The 19,219-nt window shown below is 43.5% G+C and overlaps 9 non-coding genes and 2 pseudogenes across 9 annotated transcripts; all 11 read right to left on the bottom strand.

The window, feature by feature from the left end:
* Positions 1-20: 20 nt before the first annotated feature.
* LOC141233337 (U2 spliceosomal RNA) lies at positions 21-211 on the bottom strand. Its single transcript, XR_012299451.1, has one exon. It is a non-coding gene; the product is annotated as a U2 spliceosomal RNA (small nuclear RNA).
* A 1,121-nt stretch (positions 212-1,332) lies between these two features.
* Positions 1,333-1,523, bottom strand: LOC141233338 (U2 spliceosomal RNA). Its single transcript, XR_012299452.1, has one exon. It is a non-coding gene; the product is annotated as a U2 spliceosomal RNA (small nuclear RNA).
* Positions 1,524-2,635: 1,112 nt separating this feature from the next.
* On the bottom strand, positions 2,636-2,826 carry LOC141233340 (U2 spliceosomal RNA). Its single transcript, XR_012299454.1, has one exon. It is a non-coding gene; the product is annotated as a U2 spliceosomal RNA (small nuclear RNA).
* Positions 2,827-3,947: 1,121 nt separating this feature from the next.
* Positions 3,948-4,138, bottom strand: LOC141233341 (U2 spliceosomal RNA). The gene has a single exon (XR_012299455.1). It is a non-coding gene; the product is annotated as a U2 spliceosomal RNA (small nuclear RNA).
* Positions 4,139-5,253: 1,115 nt separating this feature from the next.
* Positions 5,254-5,444, bottom strand: LOC141233342 (U2 spliceosomal RNA). The gene has a single exon (XR_012299456.1). It is a non-coding gene; the product is annotated as a U2 spliceosomal RNA (small nuclear RNA).
* Positions 5,445-6,559: 1,115 nt separating this feature from the next.
* On the bottom strand, positions 6,560-6,750 carry LOC141233228 (U2 spliceosomal RNA). The gene has a single exon (XR_012299378.1). It is a non-coding gene; the product is annotated as a U2 spliceosomal RNA (small nuclear RNA).
* A 1,118-nt stretch (positions 6,751-7,868) lies between these two features.
* LOC141233343 (U2 spliceosomal RNA) lies at positions 7,869-8,059 on the bottom strand. Its single transcript, XR_012299457.1, has one exon. It is a non-coding gene; the product is annotated as a U2 spliceosomal RNA (small nuclear RNA).
* A 1,115-nt stretch (positions 8,060-9,174) lies between these two features.
* Positions 9,175-9,365, bottom strand: LOC141233344 (U2 spliceosomal RNA). Its single transcript, XR_012299458.1, has one exon. It is a non-coding gene; the product is annotated as a U2 spliceosomal RNA (small nuclear RNA).
* Positions 9,366-10,480: 1,115 nt separating this feature from the next.
* LOC141233264 (U2 spliceosomal RNA) lies at positions 10,481-10,662 on the bottom strand. The gene has a single exon (XR_012299408.1). It is a non-coding gene; the product is annotated as a U2 spliceosomal RNA (small nuclear RNA).
* Positions 10,663-13,515: 2,853 nt separating this feature from the next.
* On the bottom strand, positions 13,516-13,696 carry LOC141233260 (U2 spliceosomal RNA; annotated as a pseudogene).
* A 2,853-nt stretch (positions 13,697-16,549) lies between these two features.
* Positions 16,550-16,730, bottom strand: LOC141233261 (U2 spliceosomal RNA; annotated as a pseudogene).
* Between the last annotated feature and the right edge of the window lie 2,489 nt (positions 16,731-19,219).

A 19,219-nucleotide genomic window follows, 5' to 3' on the forward strand; every position in this document is an offset into this window, starting at 1 on the left:
TTTTAGAAACTGCATTAAAGAAGGGGTGCACCGGTCCTGGAGATACTGCAATACCAGGTCAATGCGTGGAGTGGACAGAGCAAGCTCTTTTTCCATCTCCCTGTTCTAAAAATCCATTTAATATATGGTCCCCAGATAGGGGACGTATCAGATATTAAACTGATAAGAACAGATACTACACTTGATCTTAGCCAAAAGGCCGAGAAGCGATAACCAGAATTGGTTTCAAACTACGGAGCCACCCAAGGATCCTGAAAAGTCCATTTGTGGAGATGAGCTCCTGGACTCCCGTTAAGAAGACATGTTGTCAACCTCTAGATCCCTTACATGCCTGCACTTTTCGGCTTGCTGCTGCTGCAATCCACGCGTTTTAGATCTGCATAACTCCACCTCTTTAAACACAGCACCTTCACCCCCTGCTGTTCCCACCCGCCTCAACACCGTTGGAAGGGAGGAGAACCAATTAAGGCGGGGGGTGGGGTGGAACGAGCAGCTGTCTACCCTTAGCAGGAGGGCTCCTGATTACATACCTCTCCTGCTGCTGCTGCTGCTGGCTGTCCAGCAGCAGACTGAAGGTGGCTGCTGCTGTGCACAGGTATATAAAGGCTCAGAGCCTATTATGACACGCGCAGCCAGCGTTCCATTGCCACATTCCATCTACTGCAGGCAGGATACCTGGCTGGCTGAATGTCGCTGAGAAGCTCACAGAGACCGCCATAAGCAACAGTTTAACAGAATGCCACAGACTAATCAACCAAACTTTTTGGGTTGGGTTCTCTTTTATAGTCTGCAGGCATTAAATGAAAGAAGTCAGTGTTCCAGCAGAAGGAGACAACGTTTCAGAAAAGGCATTGAAAAAAAAGCAAACCAAAAAAGAAATTTTAAGCGCAGCAGAGTAACCAGCGCACATACCTGTTAGCTCAGGTGAGTTTAAAAGGCTGCTGTTGATAACAAGGGCATTTGCTAAATAGATGGTGTGTGTGCAACAATATACTGAAAGGTCAATTATATTGTGCAGCTTATCTCACCACCTGTAGTTATTTAGGTGAAAGCTCCAAAATGCTTGCCTAATATGTCTGTTTATCCAAAAGGAAGTAAAAAGGGAGAGCTAGAAAGATAGCATTGCATCACATTACATGGCAATGCAATGCACAGTTGCTGAAGTTGAACCAAAATGAGCTTGTAATCTGGCTTCTGCAACTTTGAACATGAAAAATCCAATGAGGAGAAGAAAATCAAAGCCAAAGAGTCCATCCCAAAATCCGACAAACAAGCAAAATGAACAAAAAACATTGAATTCAATTCTTTCTGATTTTAGAAACTGCATTAAAGAAGGGGTGCACCGGTCCTGGAGATACTGCAATACCAGGTCAATGCGTGGAGTGGACAGAGCAAGCTCTTTTTCCATCTCCCTGTTCTAAAAATCCATTTAATATATGGTCCCCAGATAGGGGACGTATCAGATATTAAACTGATAAGAACAGATACTACACTTGATCTTAGCCAAAAGGCCGAGAAGCGATAACCAGAATTGGTTTCAAACTACGGAGCCACCCAAGGATCCTGAAAAGTCCATTTGTGGAGATGAGCTCCTGGACTCCCGTTAAGAAGACATGTTGTCAACCTCTAGATCCCTTACATGCCTGCACTTTTCGGCTTGCTGCTGCTGCAATCCACGCGTTTTAGATCTGCATAACTCCACCTCTTTAAACACAGCACCTTCACCCCCTGCTGTTCCCACCCGCCTCAACACCGTTGGAAGGGAGGAGAACCAATTAAGGCGGGGGGTGGGGTGGAACGAGCAGCTGTCTACCCTTAGCAGGAGGGCTCCTGATTACATACCTCTCCTGCTGCTGCTGCTGGCTGTCCAGCAGCAGACTGAAGGTGGCTGCTGCTGTGCACAGGTATATAAAGGCTCAGAGCCTATTATGACACGCGCAGCCAGCGTTCCATTGCCACATTCCATCTACTGCAGGCAGGATACCTGGCTGGCTGAATGTCGCTGAGAAGCTCACAGAGACCGCCATAAGCAACAGTTTAACAGAATGCCACAGACTAATCAACCAAACTTTTTGGGTTGGGTTCTCTTTTATAGTCTGCAGGCATTAAATGAAAGAAGTCAGTGTTCCAGCAGAAGGAGACAACGTTTCAGAAAAGGCATTGTAGCAAACCAAAAAAGAAATTTTAAGCGCAGCAGAGTAACCAGCGCACATACCTGTTAGCTCAGGTGAGTTTAAAAGGCTGCTGTTGATAACAAGGGCATTTGCTAAATAGATGGTGTGTGTGCAACAATATACTGAAAGGTCAATTATATTGTGCAGCTTATCTCACCACCTGTAGTTATTTAGGTGAAAGCTCCAAAATGCTTGCCTAATATGTCTGTTTATCCAAAAGGAAGTAAAAAGGGAGAGCTAGAAAGATAGCATTGCATCACATTACATGGCAATGCAATGCACAGTTGCTGAAGTTGAACCAAAATGAGCTTGTAATCTGGCTTCTGCAACTTTGAACATGAAAAATCCATTGAGGAGAAGAAAAGCAAAGCCAAAGAGTCCATCCCAAAATCCGACAAACAAGCAAAATGAACAAAAAACATTGAATTCAATTCTTTCTGATTTTAGAAACTGCATTAAAGAAGGGGTGCACCGGTCCTGGAGATACTGCAATACCAGGTCAATGCGTGGAGTGGACAGAGCAAGCTCTTTTTCCATCTCCCTGTTCTAAAAATCCATTTAATATATGGTCCCCAGATAGGGGACGTATCAGATATTAAACTGATAAGAACAGATACTACACTTGATCTTAGCCAAAAGGCCGAGAAGCGATAACCAGAATTGGTTTCAAACTACGGAGCCACCCAAGGATCCTGAAAAGTCCATTTGTGGAGATGAGCTCCTGGACTCCCGTTAAGAAGACATGTTGTCAACCTCTAGATCCCTTACATGCCTGCACTTTTCGGCTTGCTGCTGCTGCAATCCACGCGTTTTAGATCTGCATAACTCCACCTCTTTAAACACAGCACCTTCACCCCCTGCTGTTCCCACCCGCCTCAACACCGTTGGAAGGGAGGAGAACCAATTAAGGCGGGGGGTGGGGTGGAACGAGCAGCTGTCTACCCTTAGCAGGAGGGCTCCTGATTACATACCTCTCCTGCTGCTGCTGCTGCTGGCTGTCCAGCAGCAGACTGAAGGTGGCTGCTGCTGTGCACAGGTATATAAAGGCTCAGAGCCTATTATGACACGCGCAGCCAGCGTTCCATTGCCACATTCCATCTACTGCAGGCAGGATACCTGGCTGGCTGAATGTCGCTGAGAAGCTCACAGAGACTGCCATAAGCAACAGTTTAACAGAATGCCACAGACTAATCAACCAAACTTTTTGGGTTGGGTTCTCTTTTATAGTCTGCAGGCATTAAATGAAAGAAGTCAGTGTTCCAGCAGAAGGAGACAACGTTTCAGAAAAGGCATTGAAAAAAAAGCAAACCAAAAAAGAAATTTTAAGCGCAGCAGAGTAACCAGCGCACATACCTGTTAGCTCAGGTGAGTTTAAAAGGCTGCTGTTGATAACAAGGGCATTTGCTAAATAGATGGTGTGTGTGCAACAATATACTGAAAGGTCAATTATATTGTGCAGCTTATCTCACCACCTGTAGTTATTTAGGTGAAAGCTCCAAAATGCTTGCCTAATATGTCTGTTTATCCAAAAGGAAGTAAAAAGGGAGAGCTAGAAAGATAGCATTGCATCACATTACATGGCAATGCAATGCACAGTTGCTGAAGTTGAACCAAAATGAGCTTGTAATCTGGCTTCTGCAACTTTGAACATGAAAAATCCAATGAGGAGAAGAAAAGCAAAGCCAAAGAGTCCATCCCAAAATCCGACAAACAAGCAAAATGAACAAAAAACATTGAATTCAATTCTTTCTGATTTTAGAAACTGCATTAAAGAAGGGGTGCACCGGTCCTGGAGATACTGCAATACCAGGTCAATGCGTGGAGTGGACAGAGCAAGCTCTTTTTCCATCTCCCTGTTCTAAAAATCCATTTAATATATGGTCCCCAGATAGGGGACGTATCAGATATTAAACTGATAAGAACAGATACTACACTTGATCTTAGCCAAAAGGCCGAGAAGCGATAACCAGAATTGGTTTCAAACTACGGAGCCACCCAAGGATCCTGAAAAGTCCATTTGTGGAGATGAGCTCCTGGACTCCCGTTAAGAAGACATGTTGTCAACCTCTAGATCCCTTACATGCCTGCACTTTTCGGCTTGCTGCTGCTGCAATCCACGCGTTTTAGATCTGCATAACTCCACCTCTTTAAACACAGCACCTTCACCCCCTGCTGTTCCCACCCGCCTCAACACCGTTGGAAGGGAGGAGAACCAATTAAGGCGGGGGGTGGGGTGGAACGAGCAGCTGTCTACCCTTAGCAGGAGGGCTCCTGATTACATACCTCTCCTGCTGCTGCTGCTGCTGGCTGTCCAGCAGCAGACTGAAGGTGGCTGCTGCTGTGCACAGGTATATAAAGGCTCAGAGCCTATTATGACACGCGCAGCCAGCGTTCCATTGCCACATTCCATCTACTGCAGGCAGGATACCTGGCTGGCTGAATGTCGCTGAGAAGCTCACAGAGACCGCCATAAGCAACAGTTTAACAGAATGCCACAGACTAATCAACCAAACTTTTTGGGTTGGGTTCTCTTTTATAGTCTGCAGGCATTAAATGAAAGAAGTCAGTGTTCCAGCAGAAGGAGACAACGTTTCAGAAAAGGCATTGTAGCAAACCAAAAAAGAAATTTTAAGCGCAGCAGAGTAACCAGCGCACATACCTGTTAGCTCAGGTGAGTTTAAAAGGCTGCTGTTGATAACAAGGGCATTTGCTAAATAGATGGTGTGTGTGCAACAATATACTGAAAGGTCAATTATATTGTGCAGCTTATCTCACCACCTGTAGTTATTTAGGTGAAAGCTCCAAAATGCTTGCCTAATATGTCTGTTTATCCAAAAGGAAGTAAAAAGGGAGAGCTAGAAAGATAGCATTGCATCACATTACATGGCAATGCAATGCACAGTTGCTGAAGTTGAACCAAAATGAGCTTGTAATCTGGCTTCTGCAACTTTGAACATGAAAAATCCAATGAGGAGAAGAAAATCAAAGCCAAAGAGTCCATCCCAAAATCCGACAAACAAGCAAAATGAACAAAAAACATTGAATTCAATTCTTTCTGATTTTAGAAACTGCATTAAAGAAGGGGTGCACCGGTCCTGGAGATACTGCAATACCAGGTCAATGCGTGGAGTGGACAGAGCAAGCTCTTTTTCCATCTCCCTGTTCTAAAAATCCATTTAATATATGGTCCCCAGATAGGGGACGTATCAGATATTAAACTGATAAGAACAGATACTACACTTGATCTTAGCCAAAAGGCCGAGAAGCGATAACCAGAATTGGTTTCAAACTACGGAGCCACCCAAGGATCCTGAAAAGTCCATTTGTGGAGATGAGCTCCTGGACTCCCGTTAAGAAGACATGTTGTCAACCTCTAGATCCCTTACATGCCTGCACTTTTCGGCTTGCTGCTGCTGCAATCCACGCGTTTTAGATCTGCATAACTCCACCTCTTTAAACACAGCACCTTCACCCCCTGCTGTTCCCACCCGCCTCAACACCGTTGGAAGGGAGGAGAACCAATTAAGGCGGGGGGTGGGGTGGAACGAGCAGCTGTCTACCCTTAGCAGGAGGGCTCCTGATTACATACCTCTCCTGCTGCTGCTGCTGCTGGCTGTCCAGCAGCAGACTGAAGGTGGCTGCTGCTGTGCACAGGTATATAAAGGCTCAGAGCCTATTATGACACGCGCAGCCAGCGTTCCATTGCCACATTCCATCTACTGCAGGCAGGATACCTGGCTGGCTGAATGTCGCTGAGAAGCTCACAGAGACCGCCATAAGCAACAGTTTAACAGAATGCCACAGACTAATCAACCAAACTTTTTGGGTTGGGTTCTCTTTTATAGTCTGCAGGCATTAAATGAAAGAAGTCAGTGTTCCAGCAGAAGGAGACAACGTTTCAGAAAAGGCATTGTAGCAAACCAAAAAAGAAATTTTAAGCGCAGCAGAGTAACCAGCGCACATACCTGTTAGCTCAGGTGAGTTTAAAAGGCTGCTGTTGATAACAAGGGCATTTGCTAAATAGATGGTGTGTGTGCAACAATATACTGAAAGGTCAATTATATTGTGCAGCTTATCTCACCACCTGTAGTTATTTAGGTGAAATCTCCAAAATGCTTGCCTAATATGTCTGTTTATCCAAAAGGAAGTAAAAAGGGAGAGCTAGAAAGATAGCATTGCATCACATTACATGGCAATGCAATGCACAGTTGCTGAAGTTGAACCAAAATGAGCTTGTAATCTGGCTTCTGCAACTTTGAACATGAAAAATCCAATGAGGAGAAGAAAATCAAAGCCAAAGAGTCCATCCCAAAATCCGACAAACAAGCAAAATGAACAAAAAACATTGAATTCAATTCTTTCTGATTTTAGAAACTGCATTAAAGAAGGGGTGCACCGGTCCTGGAGATACTGCAATACCAGGTCAATGCGTGGAGTGGACAGAGCAAGCTCTTTTTCCATCTTCATGTTCTAAAAATCCATTTAATATATGGTCCCCAGATAGGGGACGTATCAGATATTAAACTGATAAGAACAGATACTACACTTGATCTTAGCCAAAAGGCCGAGAAGCGATAACCAGAATTGGTTTCAAACTACGGAGCCACCCAAGGATCCTGAAAAGTCCATTTGTGGAGATGAGCTCCTGGACTCCCGTTAAGAAGACATGTTGTCAACCTCTAGATCCCTTACATGCCTGCACTTTTCGGCTTGCTGCTGCTGCAATCCACGCGTTTTAGATCTGCATAACTCCACCTCTTTAAACACAGCACCTTCACCCCCTGCTGTTCCCACCCGCCTCAACACCGTTGGAAGGGAGGAGAACCAATTAAGGCGGGGGGTGGGGTGGAACGAGCAGCTGTCTACCCTTAGCAGGAGGGCTCCTGATTACATACCTCTCCTGCTGCTGCTGCTGCTGCTGGCTGTCCAGCAGCAGACTGAAGGTGGCTGCTGCTGTGCACAGGTATATAAAGGCTCAGAGCCTATTATGACATGCGCAGCCAGCGTTCCATTGCCACATTCCATCTACTGCAGGCAGGATACCTGGCTGGCTGAATGTCGCTGAGAAGCTCACAGAGACCGCCATAAGCAACAGTTTAACAGAATGCCACAGACTAATCAACCAAACTTTTTGGGTTGGGTTCTCTTTTATAGTCTGCAGGCATTAAATGAAAGAAGTCAGTGTTCCAGCAGAAGGAGACAACGTTTCAGAAAAGGCATTGTAGCAAACCAAAAAAGAAATTTTAAGCGCAGCAGAGTAACCAGCGCACATACCTGTTAGCTCAGGTGAGTTTAAAAGGCTGCTGTTGATAACAAGGGCATTTGCTAAATAGATGGTGTGTGTGCAACAATATACTGAAAGGTCAATTATATTGTGCAGCTTATCTCACCACCTGTAGTTATTTAGGTGAAAGCTCCAAAATGCTTGCCTAATATGTCTGTTTATCCAAAAGGAAGTAAAAAGGGAGAGCTAGAAAGATAGCATTGCATCACATTACATGGCAATGCAATGCACAGTTGCTGAAGTTGAACCAAAATGAGCTTGTAATCTGGCTTCTGCAACTTTGAACATGAAAAATCCAATGAGGAGAAGAAAAGCAAAGCCAAAGAGTCCATCCCAAAATCCGACAAACAAGCAAAATGAACAAAAAACATTGAATTCAATTCTTTCTGATTTTAGAAACTGCATTAAAGAAGGGGTGCACCGGTCCTGGAGATACTGCAATACCAGGTCAATGCGTGGAGTGGACAGAGCAAGCTCTTTTTCCATCTCCCTGTTCTAAAAATCCATTTAATATATGGTCCCCAGATAGGGGACGTATCAGATATTAAACTGATAAGAACAGATACTACACTTGATCTTAGCCAAAAGGCCGAGAAGCGATAACCAGAATTGGTTTCAAACTACGGAGCCACCCAAGGATCCTGAAAAGTCCATTTGTGGAGATGAGCTCCTGGACTCCCGTTAAGATGACATGTTGTCAACCTCTAGATCCCTTACATGCCTGCACTTTTCGGCTTGCTGCTGCTGCAATCCACGCGTTTTAGATCTGCATAACTCCACCTCTTTAAACACAGCACCTTCACCCCCTGCTGTTCCCACCCGCCTCAACACCGTTGGAAGGGAGGAGAACCAATTAAGGCGGGGGGTGGGGTGGAACGAGCAGCTGTCTACCCTTAGCAGGAGGGCTCCTGATTACATACCTCTCCTGCTGCTGCTGCTGCTGGCTGTCCAGCAGCAGACTAAAGGTGGCTGCTGCTGTGCACAGGTATATAAAGGCTCAGAGCCTATTATGACACGCGCAGCCAGCGTTCCATTGCCACATTCCATCTACTGCAGGCAGGATACCTGGCTGGCTGAATGTCGCTGAGAAGCTCACAGAGACCGCCATAAGCAACAGTTTAACAGAATGCCACAGACTAATCAACCAAACTTTTTGGGTTGGGTTCTCTTTTATAGTCTGCAGGCATTAAATGAAAGAAGTCAGTGTTCCAGCAGAAGGAGACAACGTTTCAGAAAAGGCATTGTAGCAAACCAAAAAAGAAATTTTAAGCGCAGCAGAGTAACCAGCGCACATACCTGTTAGCTCAGGTGAGTTTAAAAGGCTGCTGTTGATAACAAGGGCATTTGCTAAATAGATGGTGTGTGTGCAACAATATACTGAAAGGTCAATTATATTGTGCAGCTTATCTCACCACCTGTAGTTATTTAGGTGAAAGCTCCAAAATGCTTGCCTAATATGTCTGTTTATCCAAAAGGAAGTAAAAAGGGAGAGCTAGAAAGATAGCATTGCATCACATTACATGGCAATGCAATGCACAGTTGCTGAAGTTGAACCAAAATGAGCTTGTAATCTGGCTTCTGCAACTTTGAACATGAAAAATCCAATGAGGAGAAGAAAAGCAAAGCCAAAGAGTCCATCCCAAAATCCGACAAACAAGCAAAATGAACAAAAAACATTGAATTCAATTCTTTCTGATTTTAGAAACTGCATTAAAGAAGGGGTGCACCGGTCCTGGAGATACTGCAATACCAGGTCAATGCGTGGAGTGGACAGAGCAAGCTCTTTTTCCATCTCCCTGTTCTAAAAATCCATTTAATATATGGTCCCCAGATAGGGGACGTATCAGATATTAAACTGATAAGAACAGATACTACACTTGATCTTAGCCAAAAGGCCGAGAAGCGATAACCAGAATTGGTTTCAAACTACGGAGCCACCCAAGGATCCTGAAAAGTCCATTTGTGGAGATGAGCTCCTGGACTCCCGTTAAGAAGACATGTTGTCAACCTCTAGATCCCTTACATGCCTGCACTTTTCGGCTTGCTGCTGCTGCAATCCACGCGTTTTAGATCTGCATAACTCCACCTCTTTAAACACAGCACCTTCACCCCCTGCTGTTCCCACCCGCCTCAACACCGTTGGAAGGGAGGAGAACCAATTAAGGCGGGGGGTGGGGTGGAACGAGCAGCTGTCTACCCTTAGCAGGAGGGCTCCTGATTACATACCTCTCCTGCTGCTGCTGCTGCTGGCTGTCCAGCAGCAGACTGAAGGTGGCTGCTGCTGTGCACAGGTATATAAAGGCTCAGAGCCTATTATGACACGCGCAGCCAGCGTTCCATTGCCACATTCCATCTACTGCAGGCAGGATACCTGGTTGGCTGAATGTCGCTGAGAAGCTCACAGAGACCGCCATAAGCAACAGTTTAACAGAATGCCACAGACTAATCAACCAAACTTTTTGGGTTGGGTTCTCTTTTATAGTCTGCAGGCATTAAATGAAAGAAGTCAGTGTTCCAGCAGAAGGAGACAACGTTTCAGAAAAGGCATTGTAGCAAACCAAAAAAGAAATTTTAAGCGCAGCAGAGTAACCAGCGCACATACCTGTTAGCTCAGGTGAGTTTAAAAGGCTGCTGTTGATAACAAGGGCATTTGCTAAATAGATGGTGTGTGTGCAACAATATACTGAAAGGTCAATTATATTGTGCAGCTTATCTCACCACCTGTAGTTATTTAGGTGAAAGCTCCAAAATGCTTGCCTAATATGTCTGTTTATCCAAAAGGAAGTAAAAAGGGAGAGCTAGAAAGATAGCATTGCATCACATTACATGGCAATGCAATGCACAGTTGCTGAAGTTGAACCAAAATGAGCTTGTAATCTGGCTTCTGCAACTTTGAACATGAAAAATCCAATGAGGAGAAGAAAAGCAAAGCCAAAGAGTCCATCCCAAAATCCGACAAACAAGCAAAATGAACAAAAAACATTGAATTCAATTCTTTCTGATTTTAGAAACTGCATTAAAGAAGGGGTGCACCGGTCCTGGAGATACTGCAATACCAGGTCAATGCGTGGAGTGGACAGAGCAAGCTCTTTTTCCATCTCCCTGTTCTAAAAATCCATTTAATATATGGTCCCCAGATAGGGGACGTATCAGATATTAAACTGATAAGAACAGATTTTTTTTTTTTTTTTTTTTAAAACCTATTCAGGTTAAAATTAAAGTCCACTCCACAGTCCTCTTCTCCCCAAAGGGAGACAAGACGTGGACTCCAACTTAAATCATCATCAGGTTTTGGTACTTTTAATGTCAGAAAAAAAAATTACAAAAATACAACAATACTTACAAAGAAAGAAATGTTTCAGAACCTGAATGGATACCAAAAAAATAAAAATTAAATTATAACTGTATTAACAACAGTAATAACATCAAGTAAAATACTTGTAACCATTATCAAAAGCATGAACCCCAACCCAACTCAGAACCTTAAGGGACAAATCTTCAACCCTTGATGCTGAAAAAACTTGTTTCGATACACCATCTGGTATTCTATATTTCACACAAAAAACATTTTTATCTCTTATTAGTTCTTTCCTAACATTCTCTATAAGATAGTCCAAACGTTTCTCATCATACAACTTACGGTACAACCAGTTAAAATATTCTGCATTCTTTATAAACATAGGTTGTTGAAAAACAACTATATTTTCTTCCATTGCCACCTCCACTTCCTGTTCCTTTCTCTTTTCTTGCTTTTTAACCTTACCACGGCCAGTTCCCTGACTTACACCTCCCATTTCACTCTCTACCCTATCCCCCCAATCTACTCTTGTTTTCTCCATCTCCCTCTGCACTCCTACAGGTTTGCTTTCTTTTCCCTTTACCACCAACACCTTTTCTACACTTTCCTCCTTTCTCTCTACCAAAACCTTTTTAACCACTATCTCCTTCTCTTTATTTCTTTTCCTCTTTGGGCAATTCTTAAAAACATGCGTATCTTCCTGACACAAGTTGCACTTCCTCCGATCTTTACAATCCTTTGACTCATGATCACCTTTTTTGCAAAAACCACATACACCACCCGAACAATTTTCCTTTCCATGCCCGTATTGACGACAAACTCGACAAAAAGTGGGTATACCACTGAAAAAAATATCACCATTTATATTACCCAACTTAAACCTAGCTGGGGCAAGCAACACAGTCCCCTGCTCATCTTCTTTGAAACGGACCAAAAATTTCCACTTCGAAGTCCAAAAACCAAATTCATTATAAATCTTCCCTTTTGGTGTTACTGACAAACAAAAAAACTCCAAAAATGTAAGAACATCCTCTTCGTCCACCAATGGAGAGTACATTTTAACAATGATCCATTTATCTCTAACGGGGAAGTGTGGCATTACACTTATCCCCTCCATTCTTTTATCCTGGCTTGCAGTCATTTTCCTTAGATATCCTTCAAAAAAAACTCTGTCAACAAAAACTATATCATAAACACCCCTCCTGGGGTAGTCCATTATCGCCAACACTTCTTCTGTCTTCAAACCAAAAAGATCCACAAGAACTTGACTCATCACATACCTAAAATCCTTTTGATCTCGAAAGTTCTCCTGAACAACCAAACGAATAGAATTCTGCACCTTAGCGAATTCAGGCACATGATCTTCCTCTCCTTCATGTGATGCTGCAGACATCTTCTTCACAAACAGGTTCTCCTCTTCTCAATAGAAACCTTCAACACTGAAGTGCCAGGTAGATGATCGCCTCCCGTTGCCCGGGGACTAATCCGACTCCCTAATAGCAGCAGGGAGGTGAAGCCCTGCTGAAAAACAGAGCGATCGCCCCAGGCCAAGGAGCCGGGTACCCCGAGCACCTCTCAGCCAAGACCAAGGCAGCAGCCGCTAGATCACTGCACTTGATCTTAGCCAAAAGGCCGAGAAGCGATAACCAGAATTGGTTTCAAACTACGGAGCCACCCAAGGATCCTGAAAAGTCCATTTGTGGAGATGAGCTCCTGGACTCCCGTTAAGAAGACATGTTGTCAACCTCTAGATCCCTTACATGCCTGCACTTTTCGGCTTGCTGCTGCTGCAATCCACGCGTTTTAGATCTGCATAACTCCACCTCTTTAAACACAGCACCTTCACCCCCTGCTGTTCCCACCCGCCTCAACACCGTTGGAAGGGAGGAGAACCAATTAAGGCGGGGGGTGGGGTGGAACGAGCAGCTGTCTACCCTTAGCAGGAGGGCTCCTGATTACATACCTCTCCTGCTGCTGCTGCTGCTGGCTGTCCAGCAGCAGACTGAAGGTGGCTGCTGCTGTGCACAGGTATATAAAGGCTCAGAGCCTATTATGACACGCGCAGCCAGCGTTCCATTGCCACATTCCATCTACTGCAGGCAGGATACCTGGCTGGCTGAATGTCGCTGAGAAGCTCACAGAGACCGCCATAAGCAACAGTTTAACAGAATGCCACAGACTAATCAACCAAACTTTTTGGGTTGGGTTCTCTTTTATAGTCTGCAGGCATTAAATGAAAGAAGTCAGTGTTCCAGCAGAAGGAGACAACGTTTCAGAAAAGGCATTGTAGCAAACCAAAAAAGAAATTTTAAGCGCAGCAGAGTAACCAGCGCACATACCTGTTAGCTCAGGTGAGTTTAAAAGGCTGCTGTTGATAACAAGGGCATTTGCTAAATAGATGGTGTGTGTGCAACAATATACTGAAAGGTCAATTATATTGTGCAGCTTATCTCACCACCTGTAGTTATTTAGGTGAAAGCTCCAAAATGCTTGCCTAATATGTCTGTTTATCCAAAAGGAAGTAAAAAGGGAGAGCTAGAAAGATAGCATTGCATCACATTACATGGCAATGCAATGCACAGTTGCTGAAGTTGAACCAAAATGAGCTTGTAATCTGGCTTCTGCAACTTTGAACATGAAAAATCCAATGAGGAGAAGAAAATCAAAGCCAAAGAGTCCATCCCAAAATCCGACAAACAAGCAAAATGAACAAAAAACATTGAATTCAATTCTTTCTGATTTTAGAAACTGCATTAAAGAAGGGGTGCACCGGTCCTGGAGATACTGCAATACCAGGTCAATGCGTGGAGTGGACAGAGCAAGCTCTTTTTCCATCTCCCTGTTCTAAAAATCCATTTAATATATGGTCCCCAGATAGGGGACGTATCAGATATTAAACTGATAAGAACAGATTTTTTTTTTTTTTTTTTTAAAACCTATTCAGGTTAAAATTAAAGTCCACTCCACAGTCCTCTTCTCCCCAAAGGGAGACAAGACGTGGACTCCAACTTAAATCATCATCAGGTTTTGGTACTTTTAATGTCAGAAAAAAAAATTACAAAAATACAACAATACTTACAAAGAAAGAAATGTTTCAGAACCTGAATGGATACCAAAAAAATAAAAATTAAATTATAACTGTATTAACAACAGTAATAACATCAAGTAAAATACTTGTAACCATTATCAAAAGCATGAACCCCAACCCAACTCAGAACCTTAAGGGACAAATCTTCAACCCTTGATGCTGAAAAAACTTGTTTCGATACACCATCTGGTATTCTATATTTCACACAAAAAACATTTTTATCTCTTATTAGTTCTTTCCTAACATTCTCTATAAGATAGTCCAAACGTTTCTCATCATACAACTTACGGTACAACCGGTTAAAATATTCTGCATTCTTTATAAACATAGGTTGTTGAAAAACAACTATATTTTCTTCCATTGCCACCTCCACTTCCTGTTCCTTTCTCTTTTCTTGCTTTTTAACCTTACCACGGCCAGTTCCCTGACTTACACCTCCCATTTCACTCTCTACCCTATCCCCCCAATCTACTCTTGTTTTCTCCATCTCCCTCTGCACTCCTACAGGTTTGCTTTCTTTTCCTTTTACCACCAACACCTTTTCTACACTTTCCTCCTTTCTCTCTACCAAAACCTTTTTAACCACTACCTCCTTCTCTTTATTTCTTTTCCTCTTTGGGCAATTCTTAAAAACATGCGTATCTTCCTGACACAAGTTGCACTTCCTCCGATCTTTACAATCCTTTGACTCATGATCACCTTTTTTGCAAAAACCACATACACCACCCGAACAATTTTCCTTTCCATGCCCGTATTGACGACAAACTCGACAAAAAGTGGGTATACCACTGAAAAAAATATCACCATTTATATTACCCAACTTAAACCTAGCTGGGGGAAGCAACACAGTCCCCTGCTCATCTTCTTTGAAACGGACCAAAAATTTCCACTTCGAAGTCCAAAAACCAAATTCATTATAAATCTTCCCTTTTGGTGTTACTGACAAACAAAAAAACTCCAAAAATGTAAGAACATCCTCTTCGTCCACCAATGGAGAGTACATTTTAACAATGATCCATTTATCTCTAACGGGGAAGTGTGGCATTACACTTATCCCCTCCATTCTTTTATCCTGGCTTGCAGTCATTTTCCTTAGATATCCTTCAAAAAAAACTTTGTCAACAAAAACTATATCATAAACACCCCTCCTGGGGTAGTCCATTATCGCCAACACTTCTTCTGTCTTCAAACCAAAAAGATCCACAAGAACTTGACTCATCACATACCTAAAATCCTTTTGATATCGAAAGTTCTCCTGAACAACCAAACGAATAGAATTCTGCACCTTAGCGAATTCAGGCACATGATCTTCCTCTCCTTCATGTGATGCTGCAGACATCTTCTTCACAAACAGGTTCTCCTCTTCTCAATAGAAACCTTCAACACTGAAGTGCCAGGTAGATGATCGCCTCCCGTTGCCCGGGGACTAATCCGACTCCCTAATAGCAGCAGGGAGGTGAAGCCCTGCTGAAAAACAGAGCGATCGCCCCAGGCCAAGGAGCCGGGTACCCCGAGCACCTCTCAGCCAAGACCAAGGCAGCAGCCGCTAGATCACTGCACTTGATCTTAGCCAAAAGGCCGAGAAGCGATAACCAGAATTGGTTTCAAACTACGGAGCCACCCAAGGATCCTGAAAAGTCCATTTGTGGAGATGAGCTCCTGGACTCCCGTTAAGAAGACATGTTGTCAACCTCTAGATCCCTTACATGCCTGCACTTTTCGGCTTGCTGCTGCTGCAATCCACGCGTTTTAGATCTGCATAACTCCACCTCTTTAAACACAGCACCTTCACCCCCTGCTGTTCCCACCCGCCTCAACACCGTTGGAAGGGAGGAGAACCAATTAAGGCGGGGGGTGGGGTGGAACGAGCAGCTGTCTACCCTTAGCAGGAGGGCTCCTGATTACATACCTCTCCTGCTGCTGCTGCTGCTGGCTGTCCAGCAGCAGACTGAAGGTGGCTGCTGCTGTGCACAGGTATATAAAGGCTCAGAGCCTATTATGACACGCGCAGCCAGCGTTCCATTGCCACATTCCATCTACTGCAGGCAGGATACCTGGCTGGCTGAATGTCGCTGAGAAGCTCACAGAGACCGCCATAAGCAACAGTTTAACAGAATGCCACAGACTAATCAACCAAACTTTTTGGGTTGGGTTCTCTTTTATAGTCTGCAGGCATTAAATGAAAGAAGTCAGTGTTCCAGCAGAAGGAGACAACGTTTCAGAAAAGGCATTGTAGCAAACCAAAAAAGAAATTTTAAGCGCAGCAGAGTAACCAGCGCACATACCTGTTAGCTCAGGTGAGTTTAAAAGGCTGCTGTTGATAACAAGGGCATTTGCTAAATAGATGGTGTGTGTGCAACAATATACTGAAAGGTCAATTATATTGTGCAGCTTATCTCACCACCTGTAGTTATTTAGGTGAAAGCTCCAAAATGCTTGCCTAATATGTCTGTTTATCCAAAAGGAAGTAAAAAGGGAGAGCTAGAAAGATAGCATTGCATCACATTACATGGCAATGCAATGCACAGTTGCTGAAGTTGAACCAAAATGAGCTTGTAATCTGGCTTCTGCAACTTTGAACATGAAAAATCCAATGAGGAGAAGAAAAGCAAAGCCAAAGAGTCCATCCCAAAATCCGACAAACAAGCAAAATGAACAAAAAACATTGAATTCAATTCTTTCTGATTTTAGAAACTGCATTAAAGAAGGGGTGCACCGGTCCTGGAGATACTGCAATACCAGGTCAATGCGTGGAGTGGACAGAGCAAGCTCTTTTTCCATCTCCCTGTTCTAAAAATCCATTTAATATATGGTCCCCAGATAGGGGACGTATCAGATATTAAACTGATAAGAACAGATTTTTTTTTTTTTTTTTTTAAAACCTATTCAGGTTAAAATTAAAGTCCACTCCACAGTCCTCTTCTCCCCAAAGGGAGACAAGACGTGGACTCCAACTTAAATCATCATCAGGTTTTGGTACTTTTAATGTCAGAAAAAAAAATTACAAAAATACAACAATACTTACAAAGAAAGAAATGTTTCAGAGCCTGAATGGATACCAAAAAAATAAAAATTAAATTATAACTGTATTAACAACAGTAATAACATCAAGTAAAATACTTGTAACCATTATCAAAAGCATGAACCCCAACCCAACTCAGAACCTTAAGGGACAAATCTTCAACCCTTGATGCTGAAAAAACTTGTTTCGATACACCATCTGGTATTCTATATTTCACACAAAAAACATTTTTATCTCTTATTAGTTCTTTCCTAACATTCTCTATAAGATAGTCCAAACGTTTCTCATCATACAACTTACGGTACAACCGGTTAAAATATTCTGCATTCTTTATAAACATAGGTTGTTGAAAAACAACTATATTTTCTTCCATTGCCACCTCCACTTCCTGTTCCTTTCTCTTTTCTTGCTTTTTAACCTTACCACGGCCAGTTCCCTGACTTACACCTCCCATTTCACTCTCTACCCTATCCCCCCAATCTACTCTTGTTTTCTCCATCTCCCTCTGCACTCCTACAGGTTTGCTTTCTTTTCCCTTTACCACCAACACCTTTTCTACACTTTCCTCCTTTCTCTCTACCAAAGCCTTTTTAACCACTACCTCCTTCTCTTTATTTCTTTTCCTCTTTGGGCAATTCTTAAAAACATGCGTATCTTCCTGACACAAGTTGCACTTCCTCCGATCTTTACAATCCTTTGACTCATGATCACCTTTTTTGCAAAAACCACATACACCACCCGAACAATTTTCCTTTCCATGCCCGTATTGACGACAAACTCGACAAAAAGTGGGTATACCACTGAAAAAAATATCACCATTTATATTACCCAACTTAAACCTAGCTGGGGGAAGCAACACAGTCCCCTGCTCATCTTCTTTGAAACGGACCAAAAATTTCCACTTCGAAGTCCAAAAACCAAATTCATTATAAATCTTCCCTTTTGGTGTTACTGACAAACAAAAAAACTCCAAAAATGTAAGAACATCCTCTTCGTCCACCAATGGAGAGTACATTTTAACAATGATCCATTTATCTCTAACGGGGAAGTGTGGCATTACACTTATCCCCTCCATTCTTTTATCCTGGCTTGCAGTCATTTTCCTTAGATATCCTTCAAAAAAAACTTTGTCAACAAAAACTATATCATAAACACCCCTCCTGGGGTAGTCCATTATCGCCAACACTTCTTCTGTCTTCAAACCAAAAAGATCCACAAGAACTTGACTCATCACATACCTAAAATCCTTTTGATCTTGAAAGTTCTCCTGAACAACCAAACGAATAGAATTCTGCACCTTAGCGAATTCAGGCACATGATCTTCCTCTCCTTCATGTGATGCTGCAGACATCTTCTTCACAAACAGGTTCTCCTCTTCTCAATAGAAACCTTCAACACCGAAGTGCCAGGTAGATGATCGCCTCCCGTTGCCCGGGGACTAATCCGACTCCCTAATAGCAGCAGGGAGGTGAAGCCCTGCTGAAAAACAGAGCGATCCCCCCAGGCCAAGGAGCCGGGTACCCCGAGCACCTCTCAGCCAAGACCAAGGCAGCAGCCGCTAGATCACTGCACTTGATCTTAGCCAAAAGGCCGAGAAGCGATAACCAGAATTGGTTTCAAACTACGGAGCCACCCAAGGATCCTGAAAAGTCCATTTGTGGAGATGAGCTCCTGGACTCCCGTTAAGAAGACATGTTGTCAACCTCTAGATCCCTTACATGCCTGCACTTTTCGGCTTGCTGCTGCTGCAATCCACGCGTTTTAGATCTGCATAACTCCACCTCTTTAAACACAGCACCTTCACCCCCTGCTGTTCCCACCCGCCTCAACACCGTTGGAAGGGAGGAGAACCAATTAAGGCGGGGGGTGGGGTGGAAGGAGCAGCTGTCTACCCTTAGCAGGAGGGCTCCTGATTACATACCTCTCCTGCTGCTGCTGCTGCTGGCTGTCCAGCAGCAGACTGAAGGTGGCTGCTGCTGTGCACAGGTATATAAAGGCTCAGAGCCTATTATGACACGCGCAGCCAGCGTTCCATTGCCACATTCCATCTACTGCAGGCAGGATACCTGGCTGGCTGAATGTCGCTGAGAAGCTCACAGAGACCGCCATAAGCAACAGTTTAACAGAATGCCACAGACTAATCAGCCAAACTTTTTGGGTTGGGTTCTCTTTTATAGTCTGCAGGCATTAAATGAAAGAAGTCAGTGTTCCAGCAGAAGGAGACAACGTTTCAGAAAAGGCATTGTAGCAAACCAAAAAAGAAATTTTAAGCGCAGCAGAGTAACCAGCGCACATACCTGTTAGCTCAGGTGAGTTTAAAAGGCTGCTGTTGATAACAAGGGCATTTGCTAAA

The sequence above is a fragment of the Phyllobates terribilis genome, unplaced genomic scaffold (assembly GCF_046119375.1).
Source record: "Phyllobates terribilis strain yellow unplaced genomic scaffold, ASM4611937v1 Scaffold_572__1_contigs__length_1044912, whole genome shotgun sequence".
Lineage (NCBI taxonomy): Eukaryota > Metazoa > Chordata > Amphibia > Anura > Dendrobatidae > Phyllobates > Phyllobates terribilis.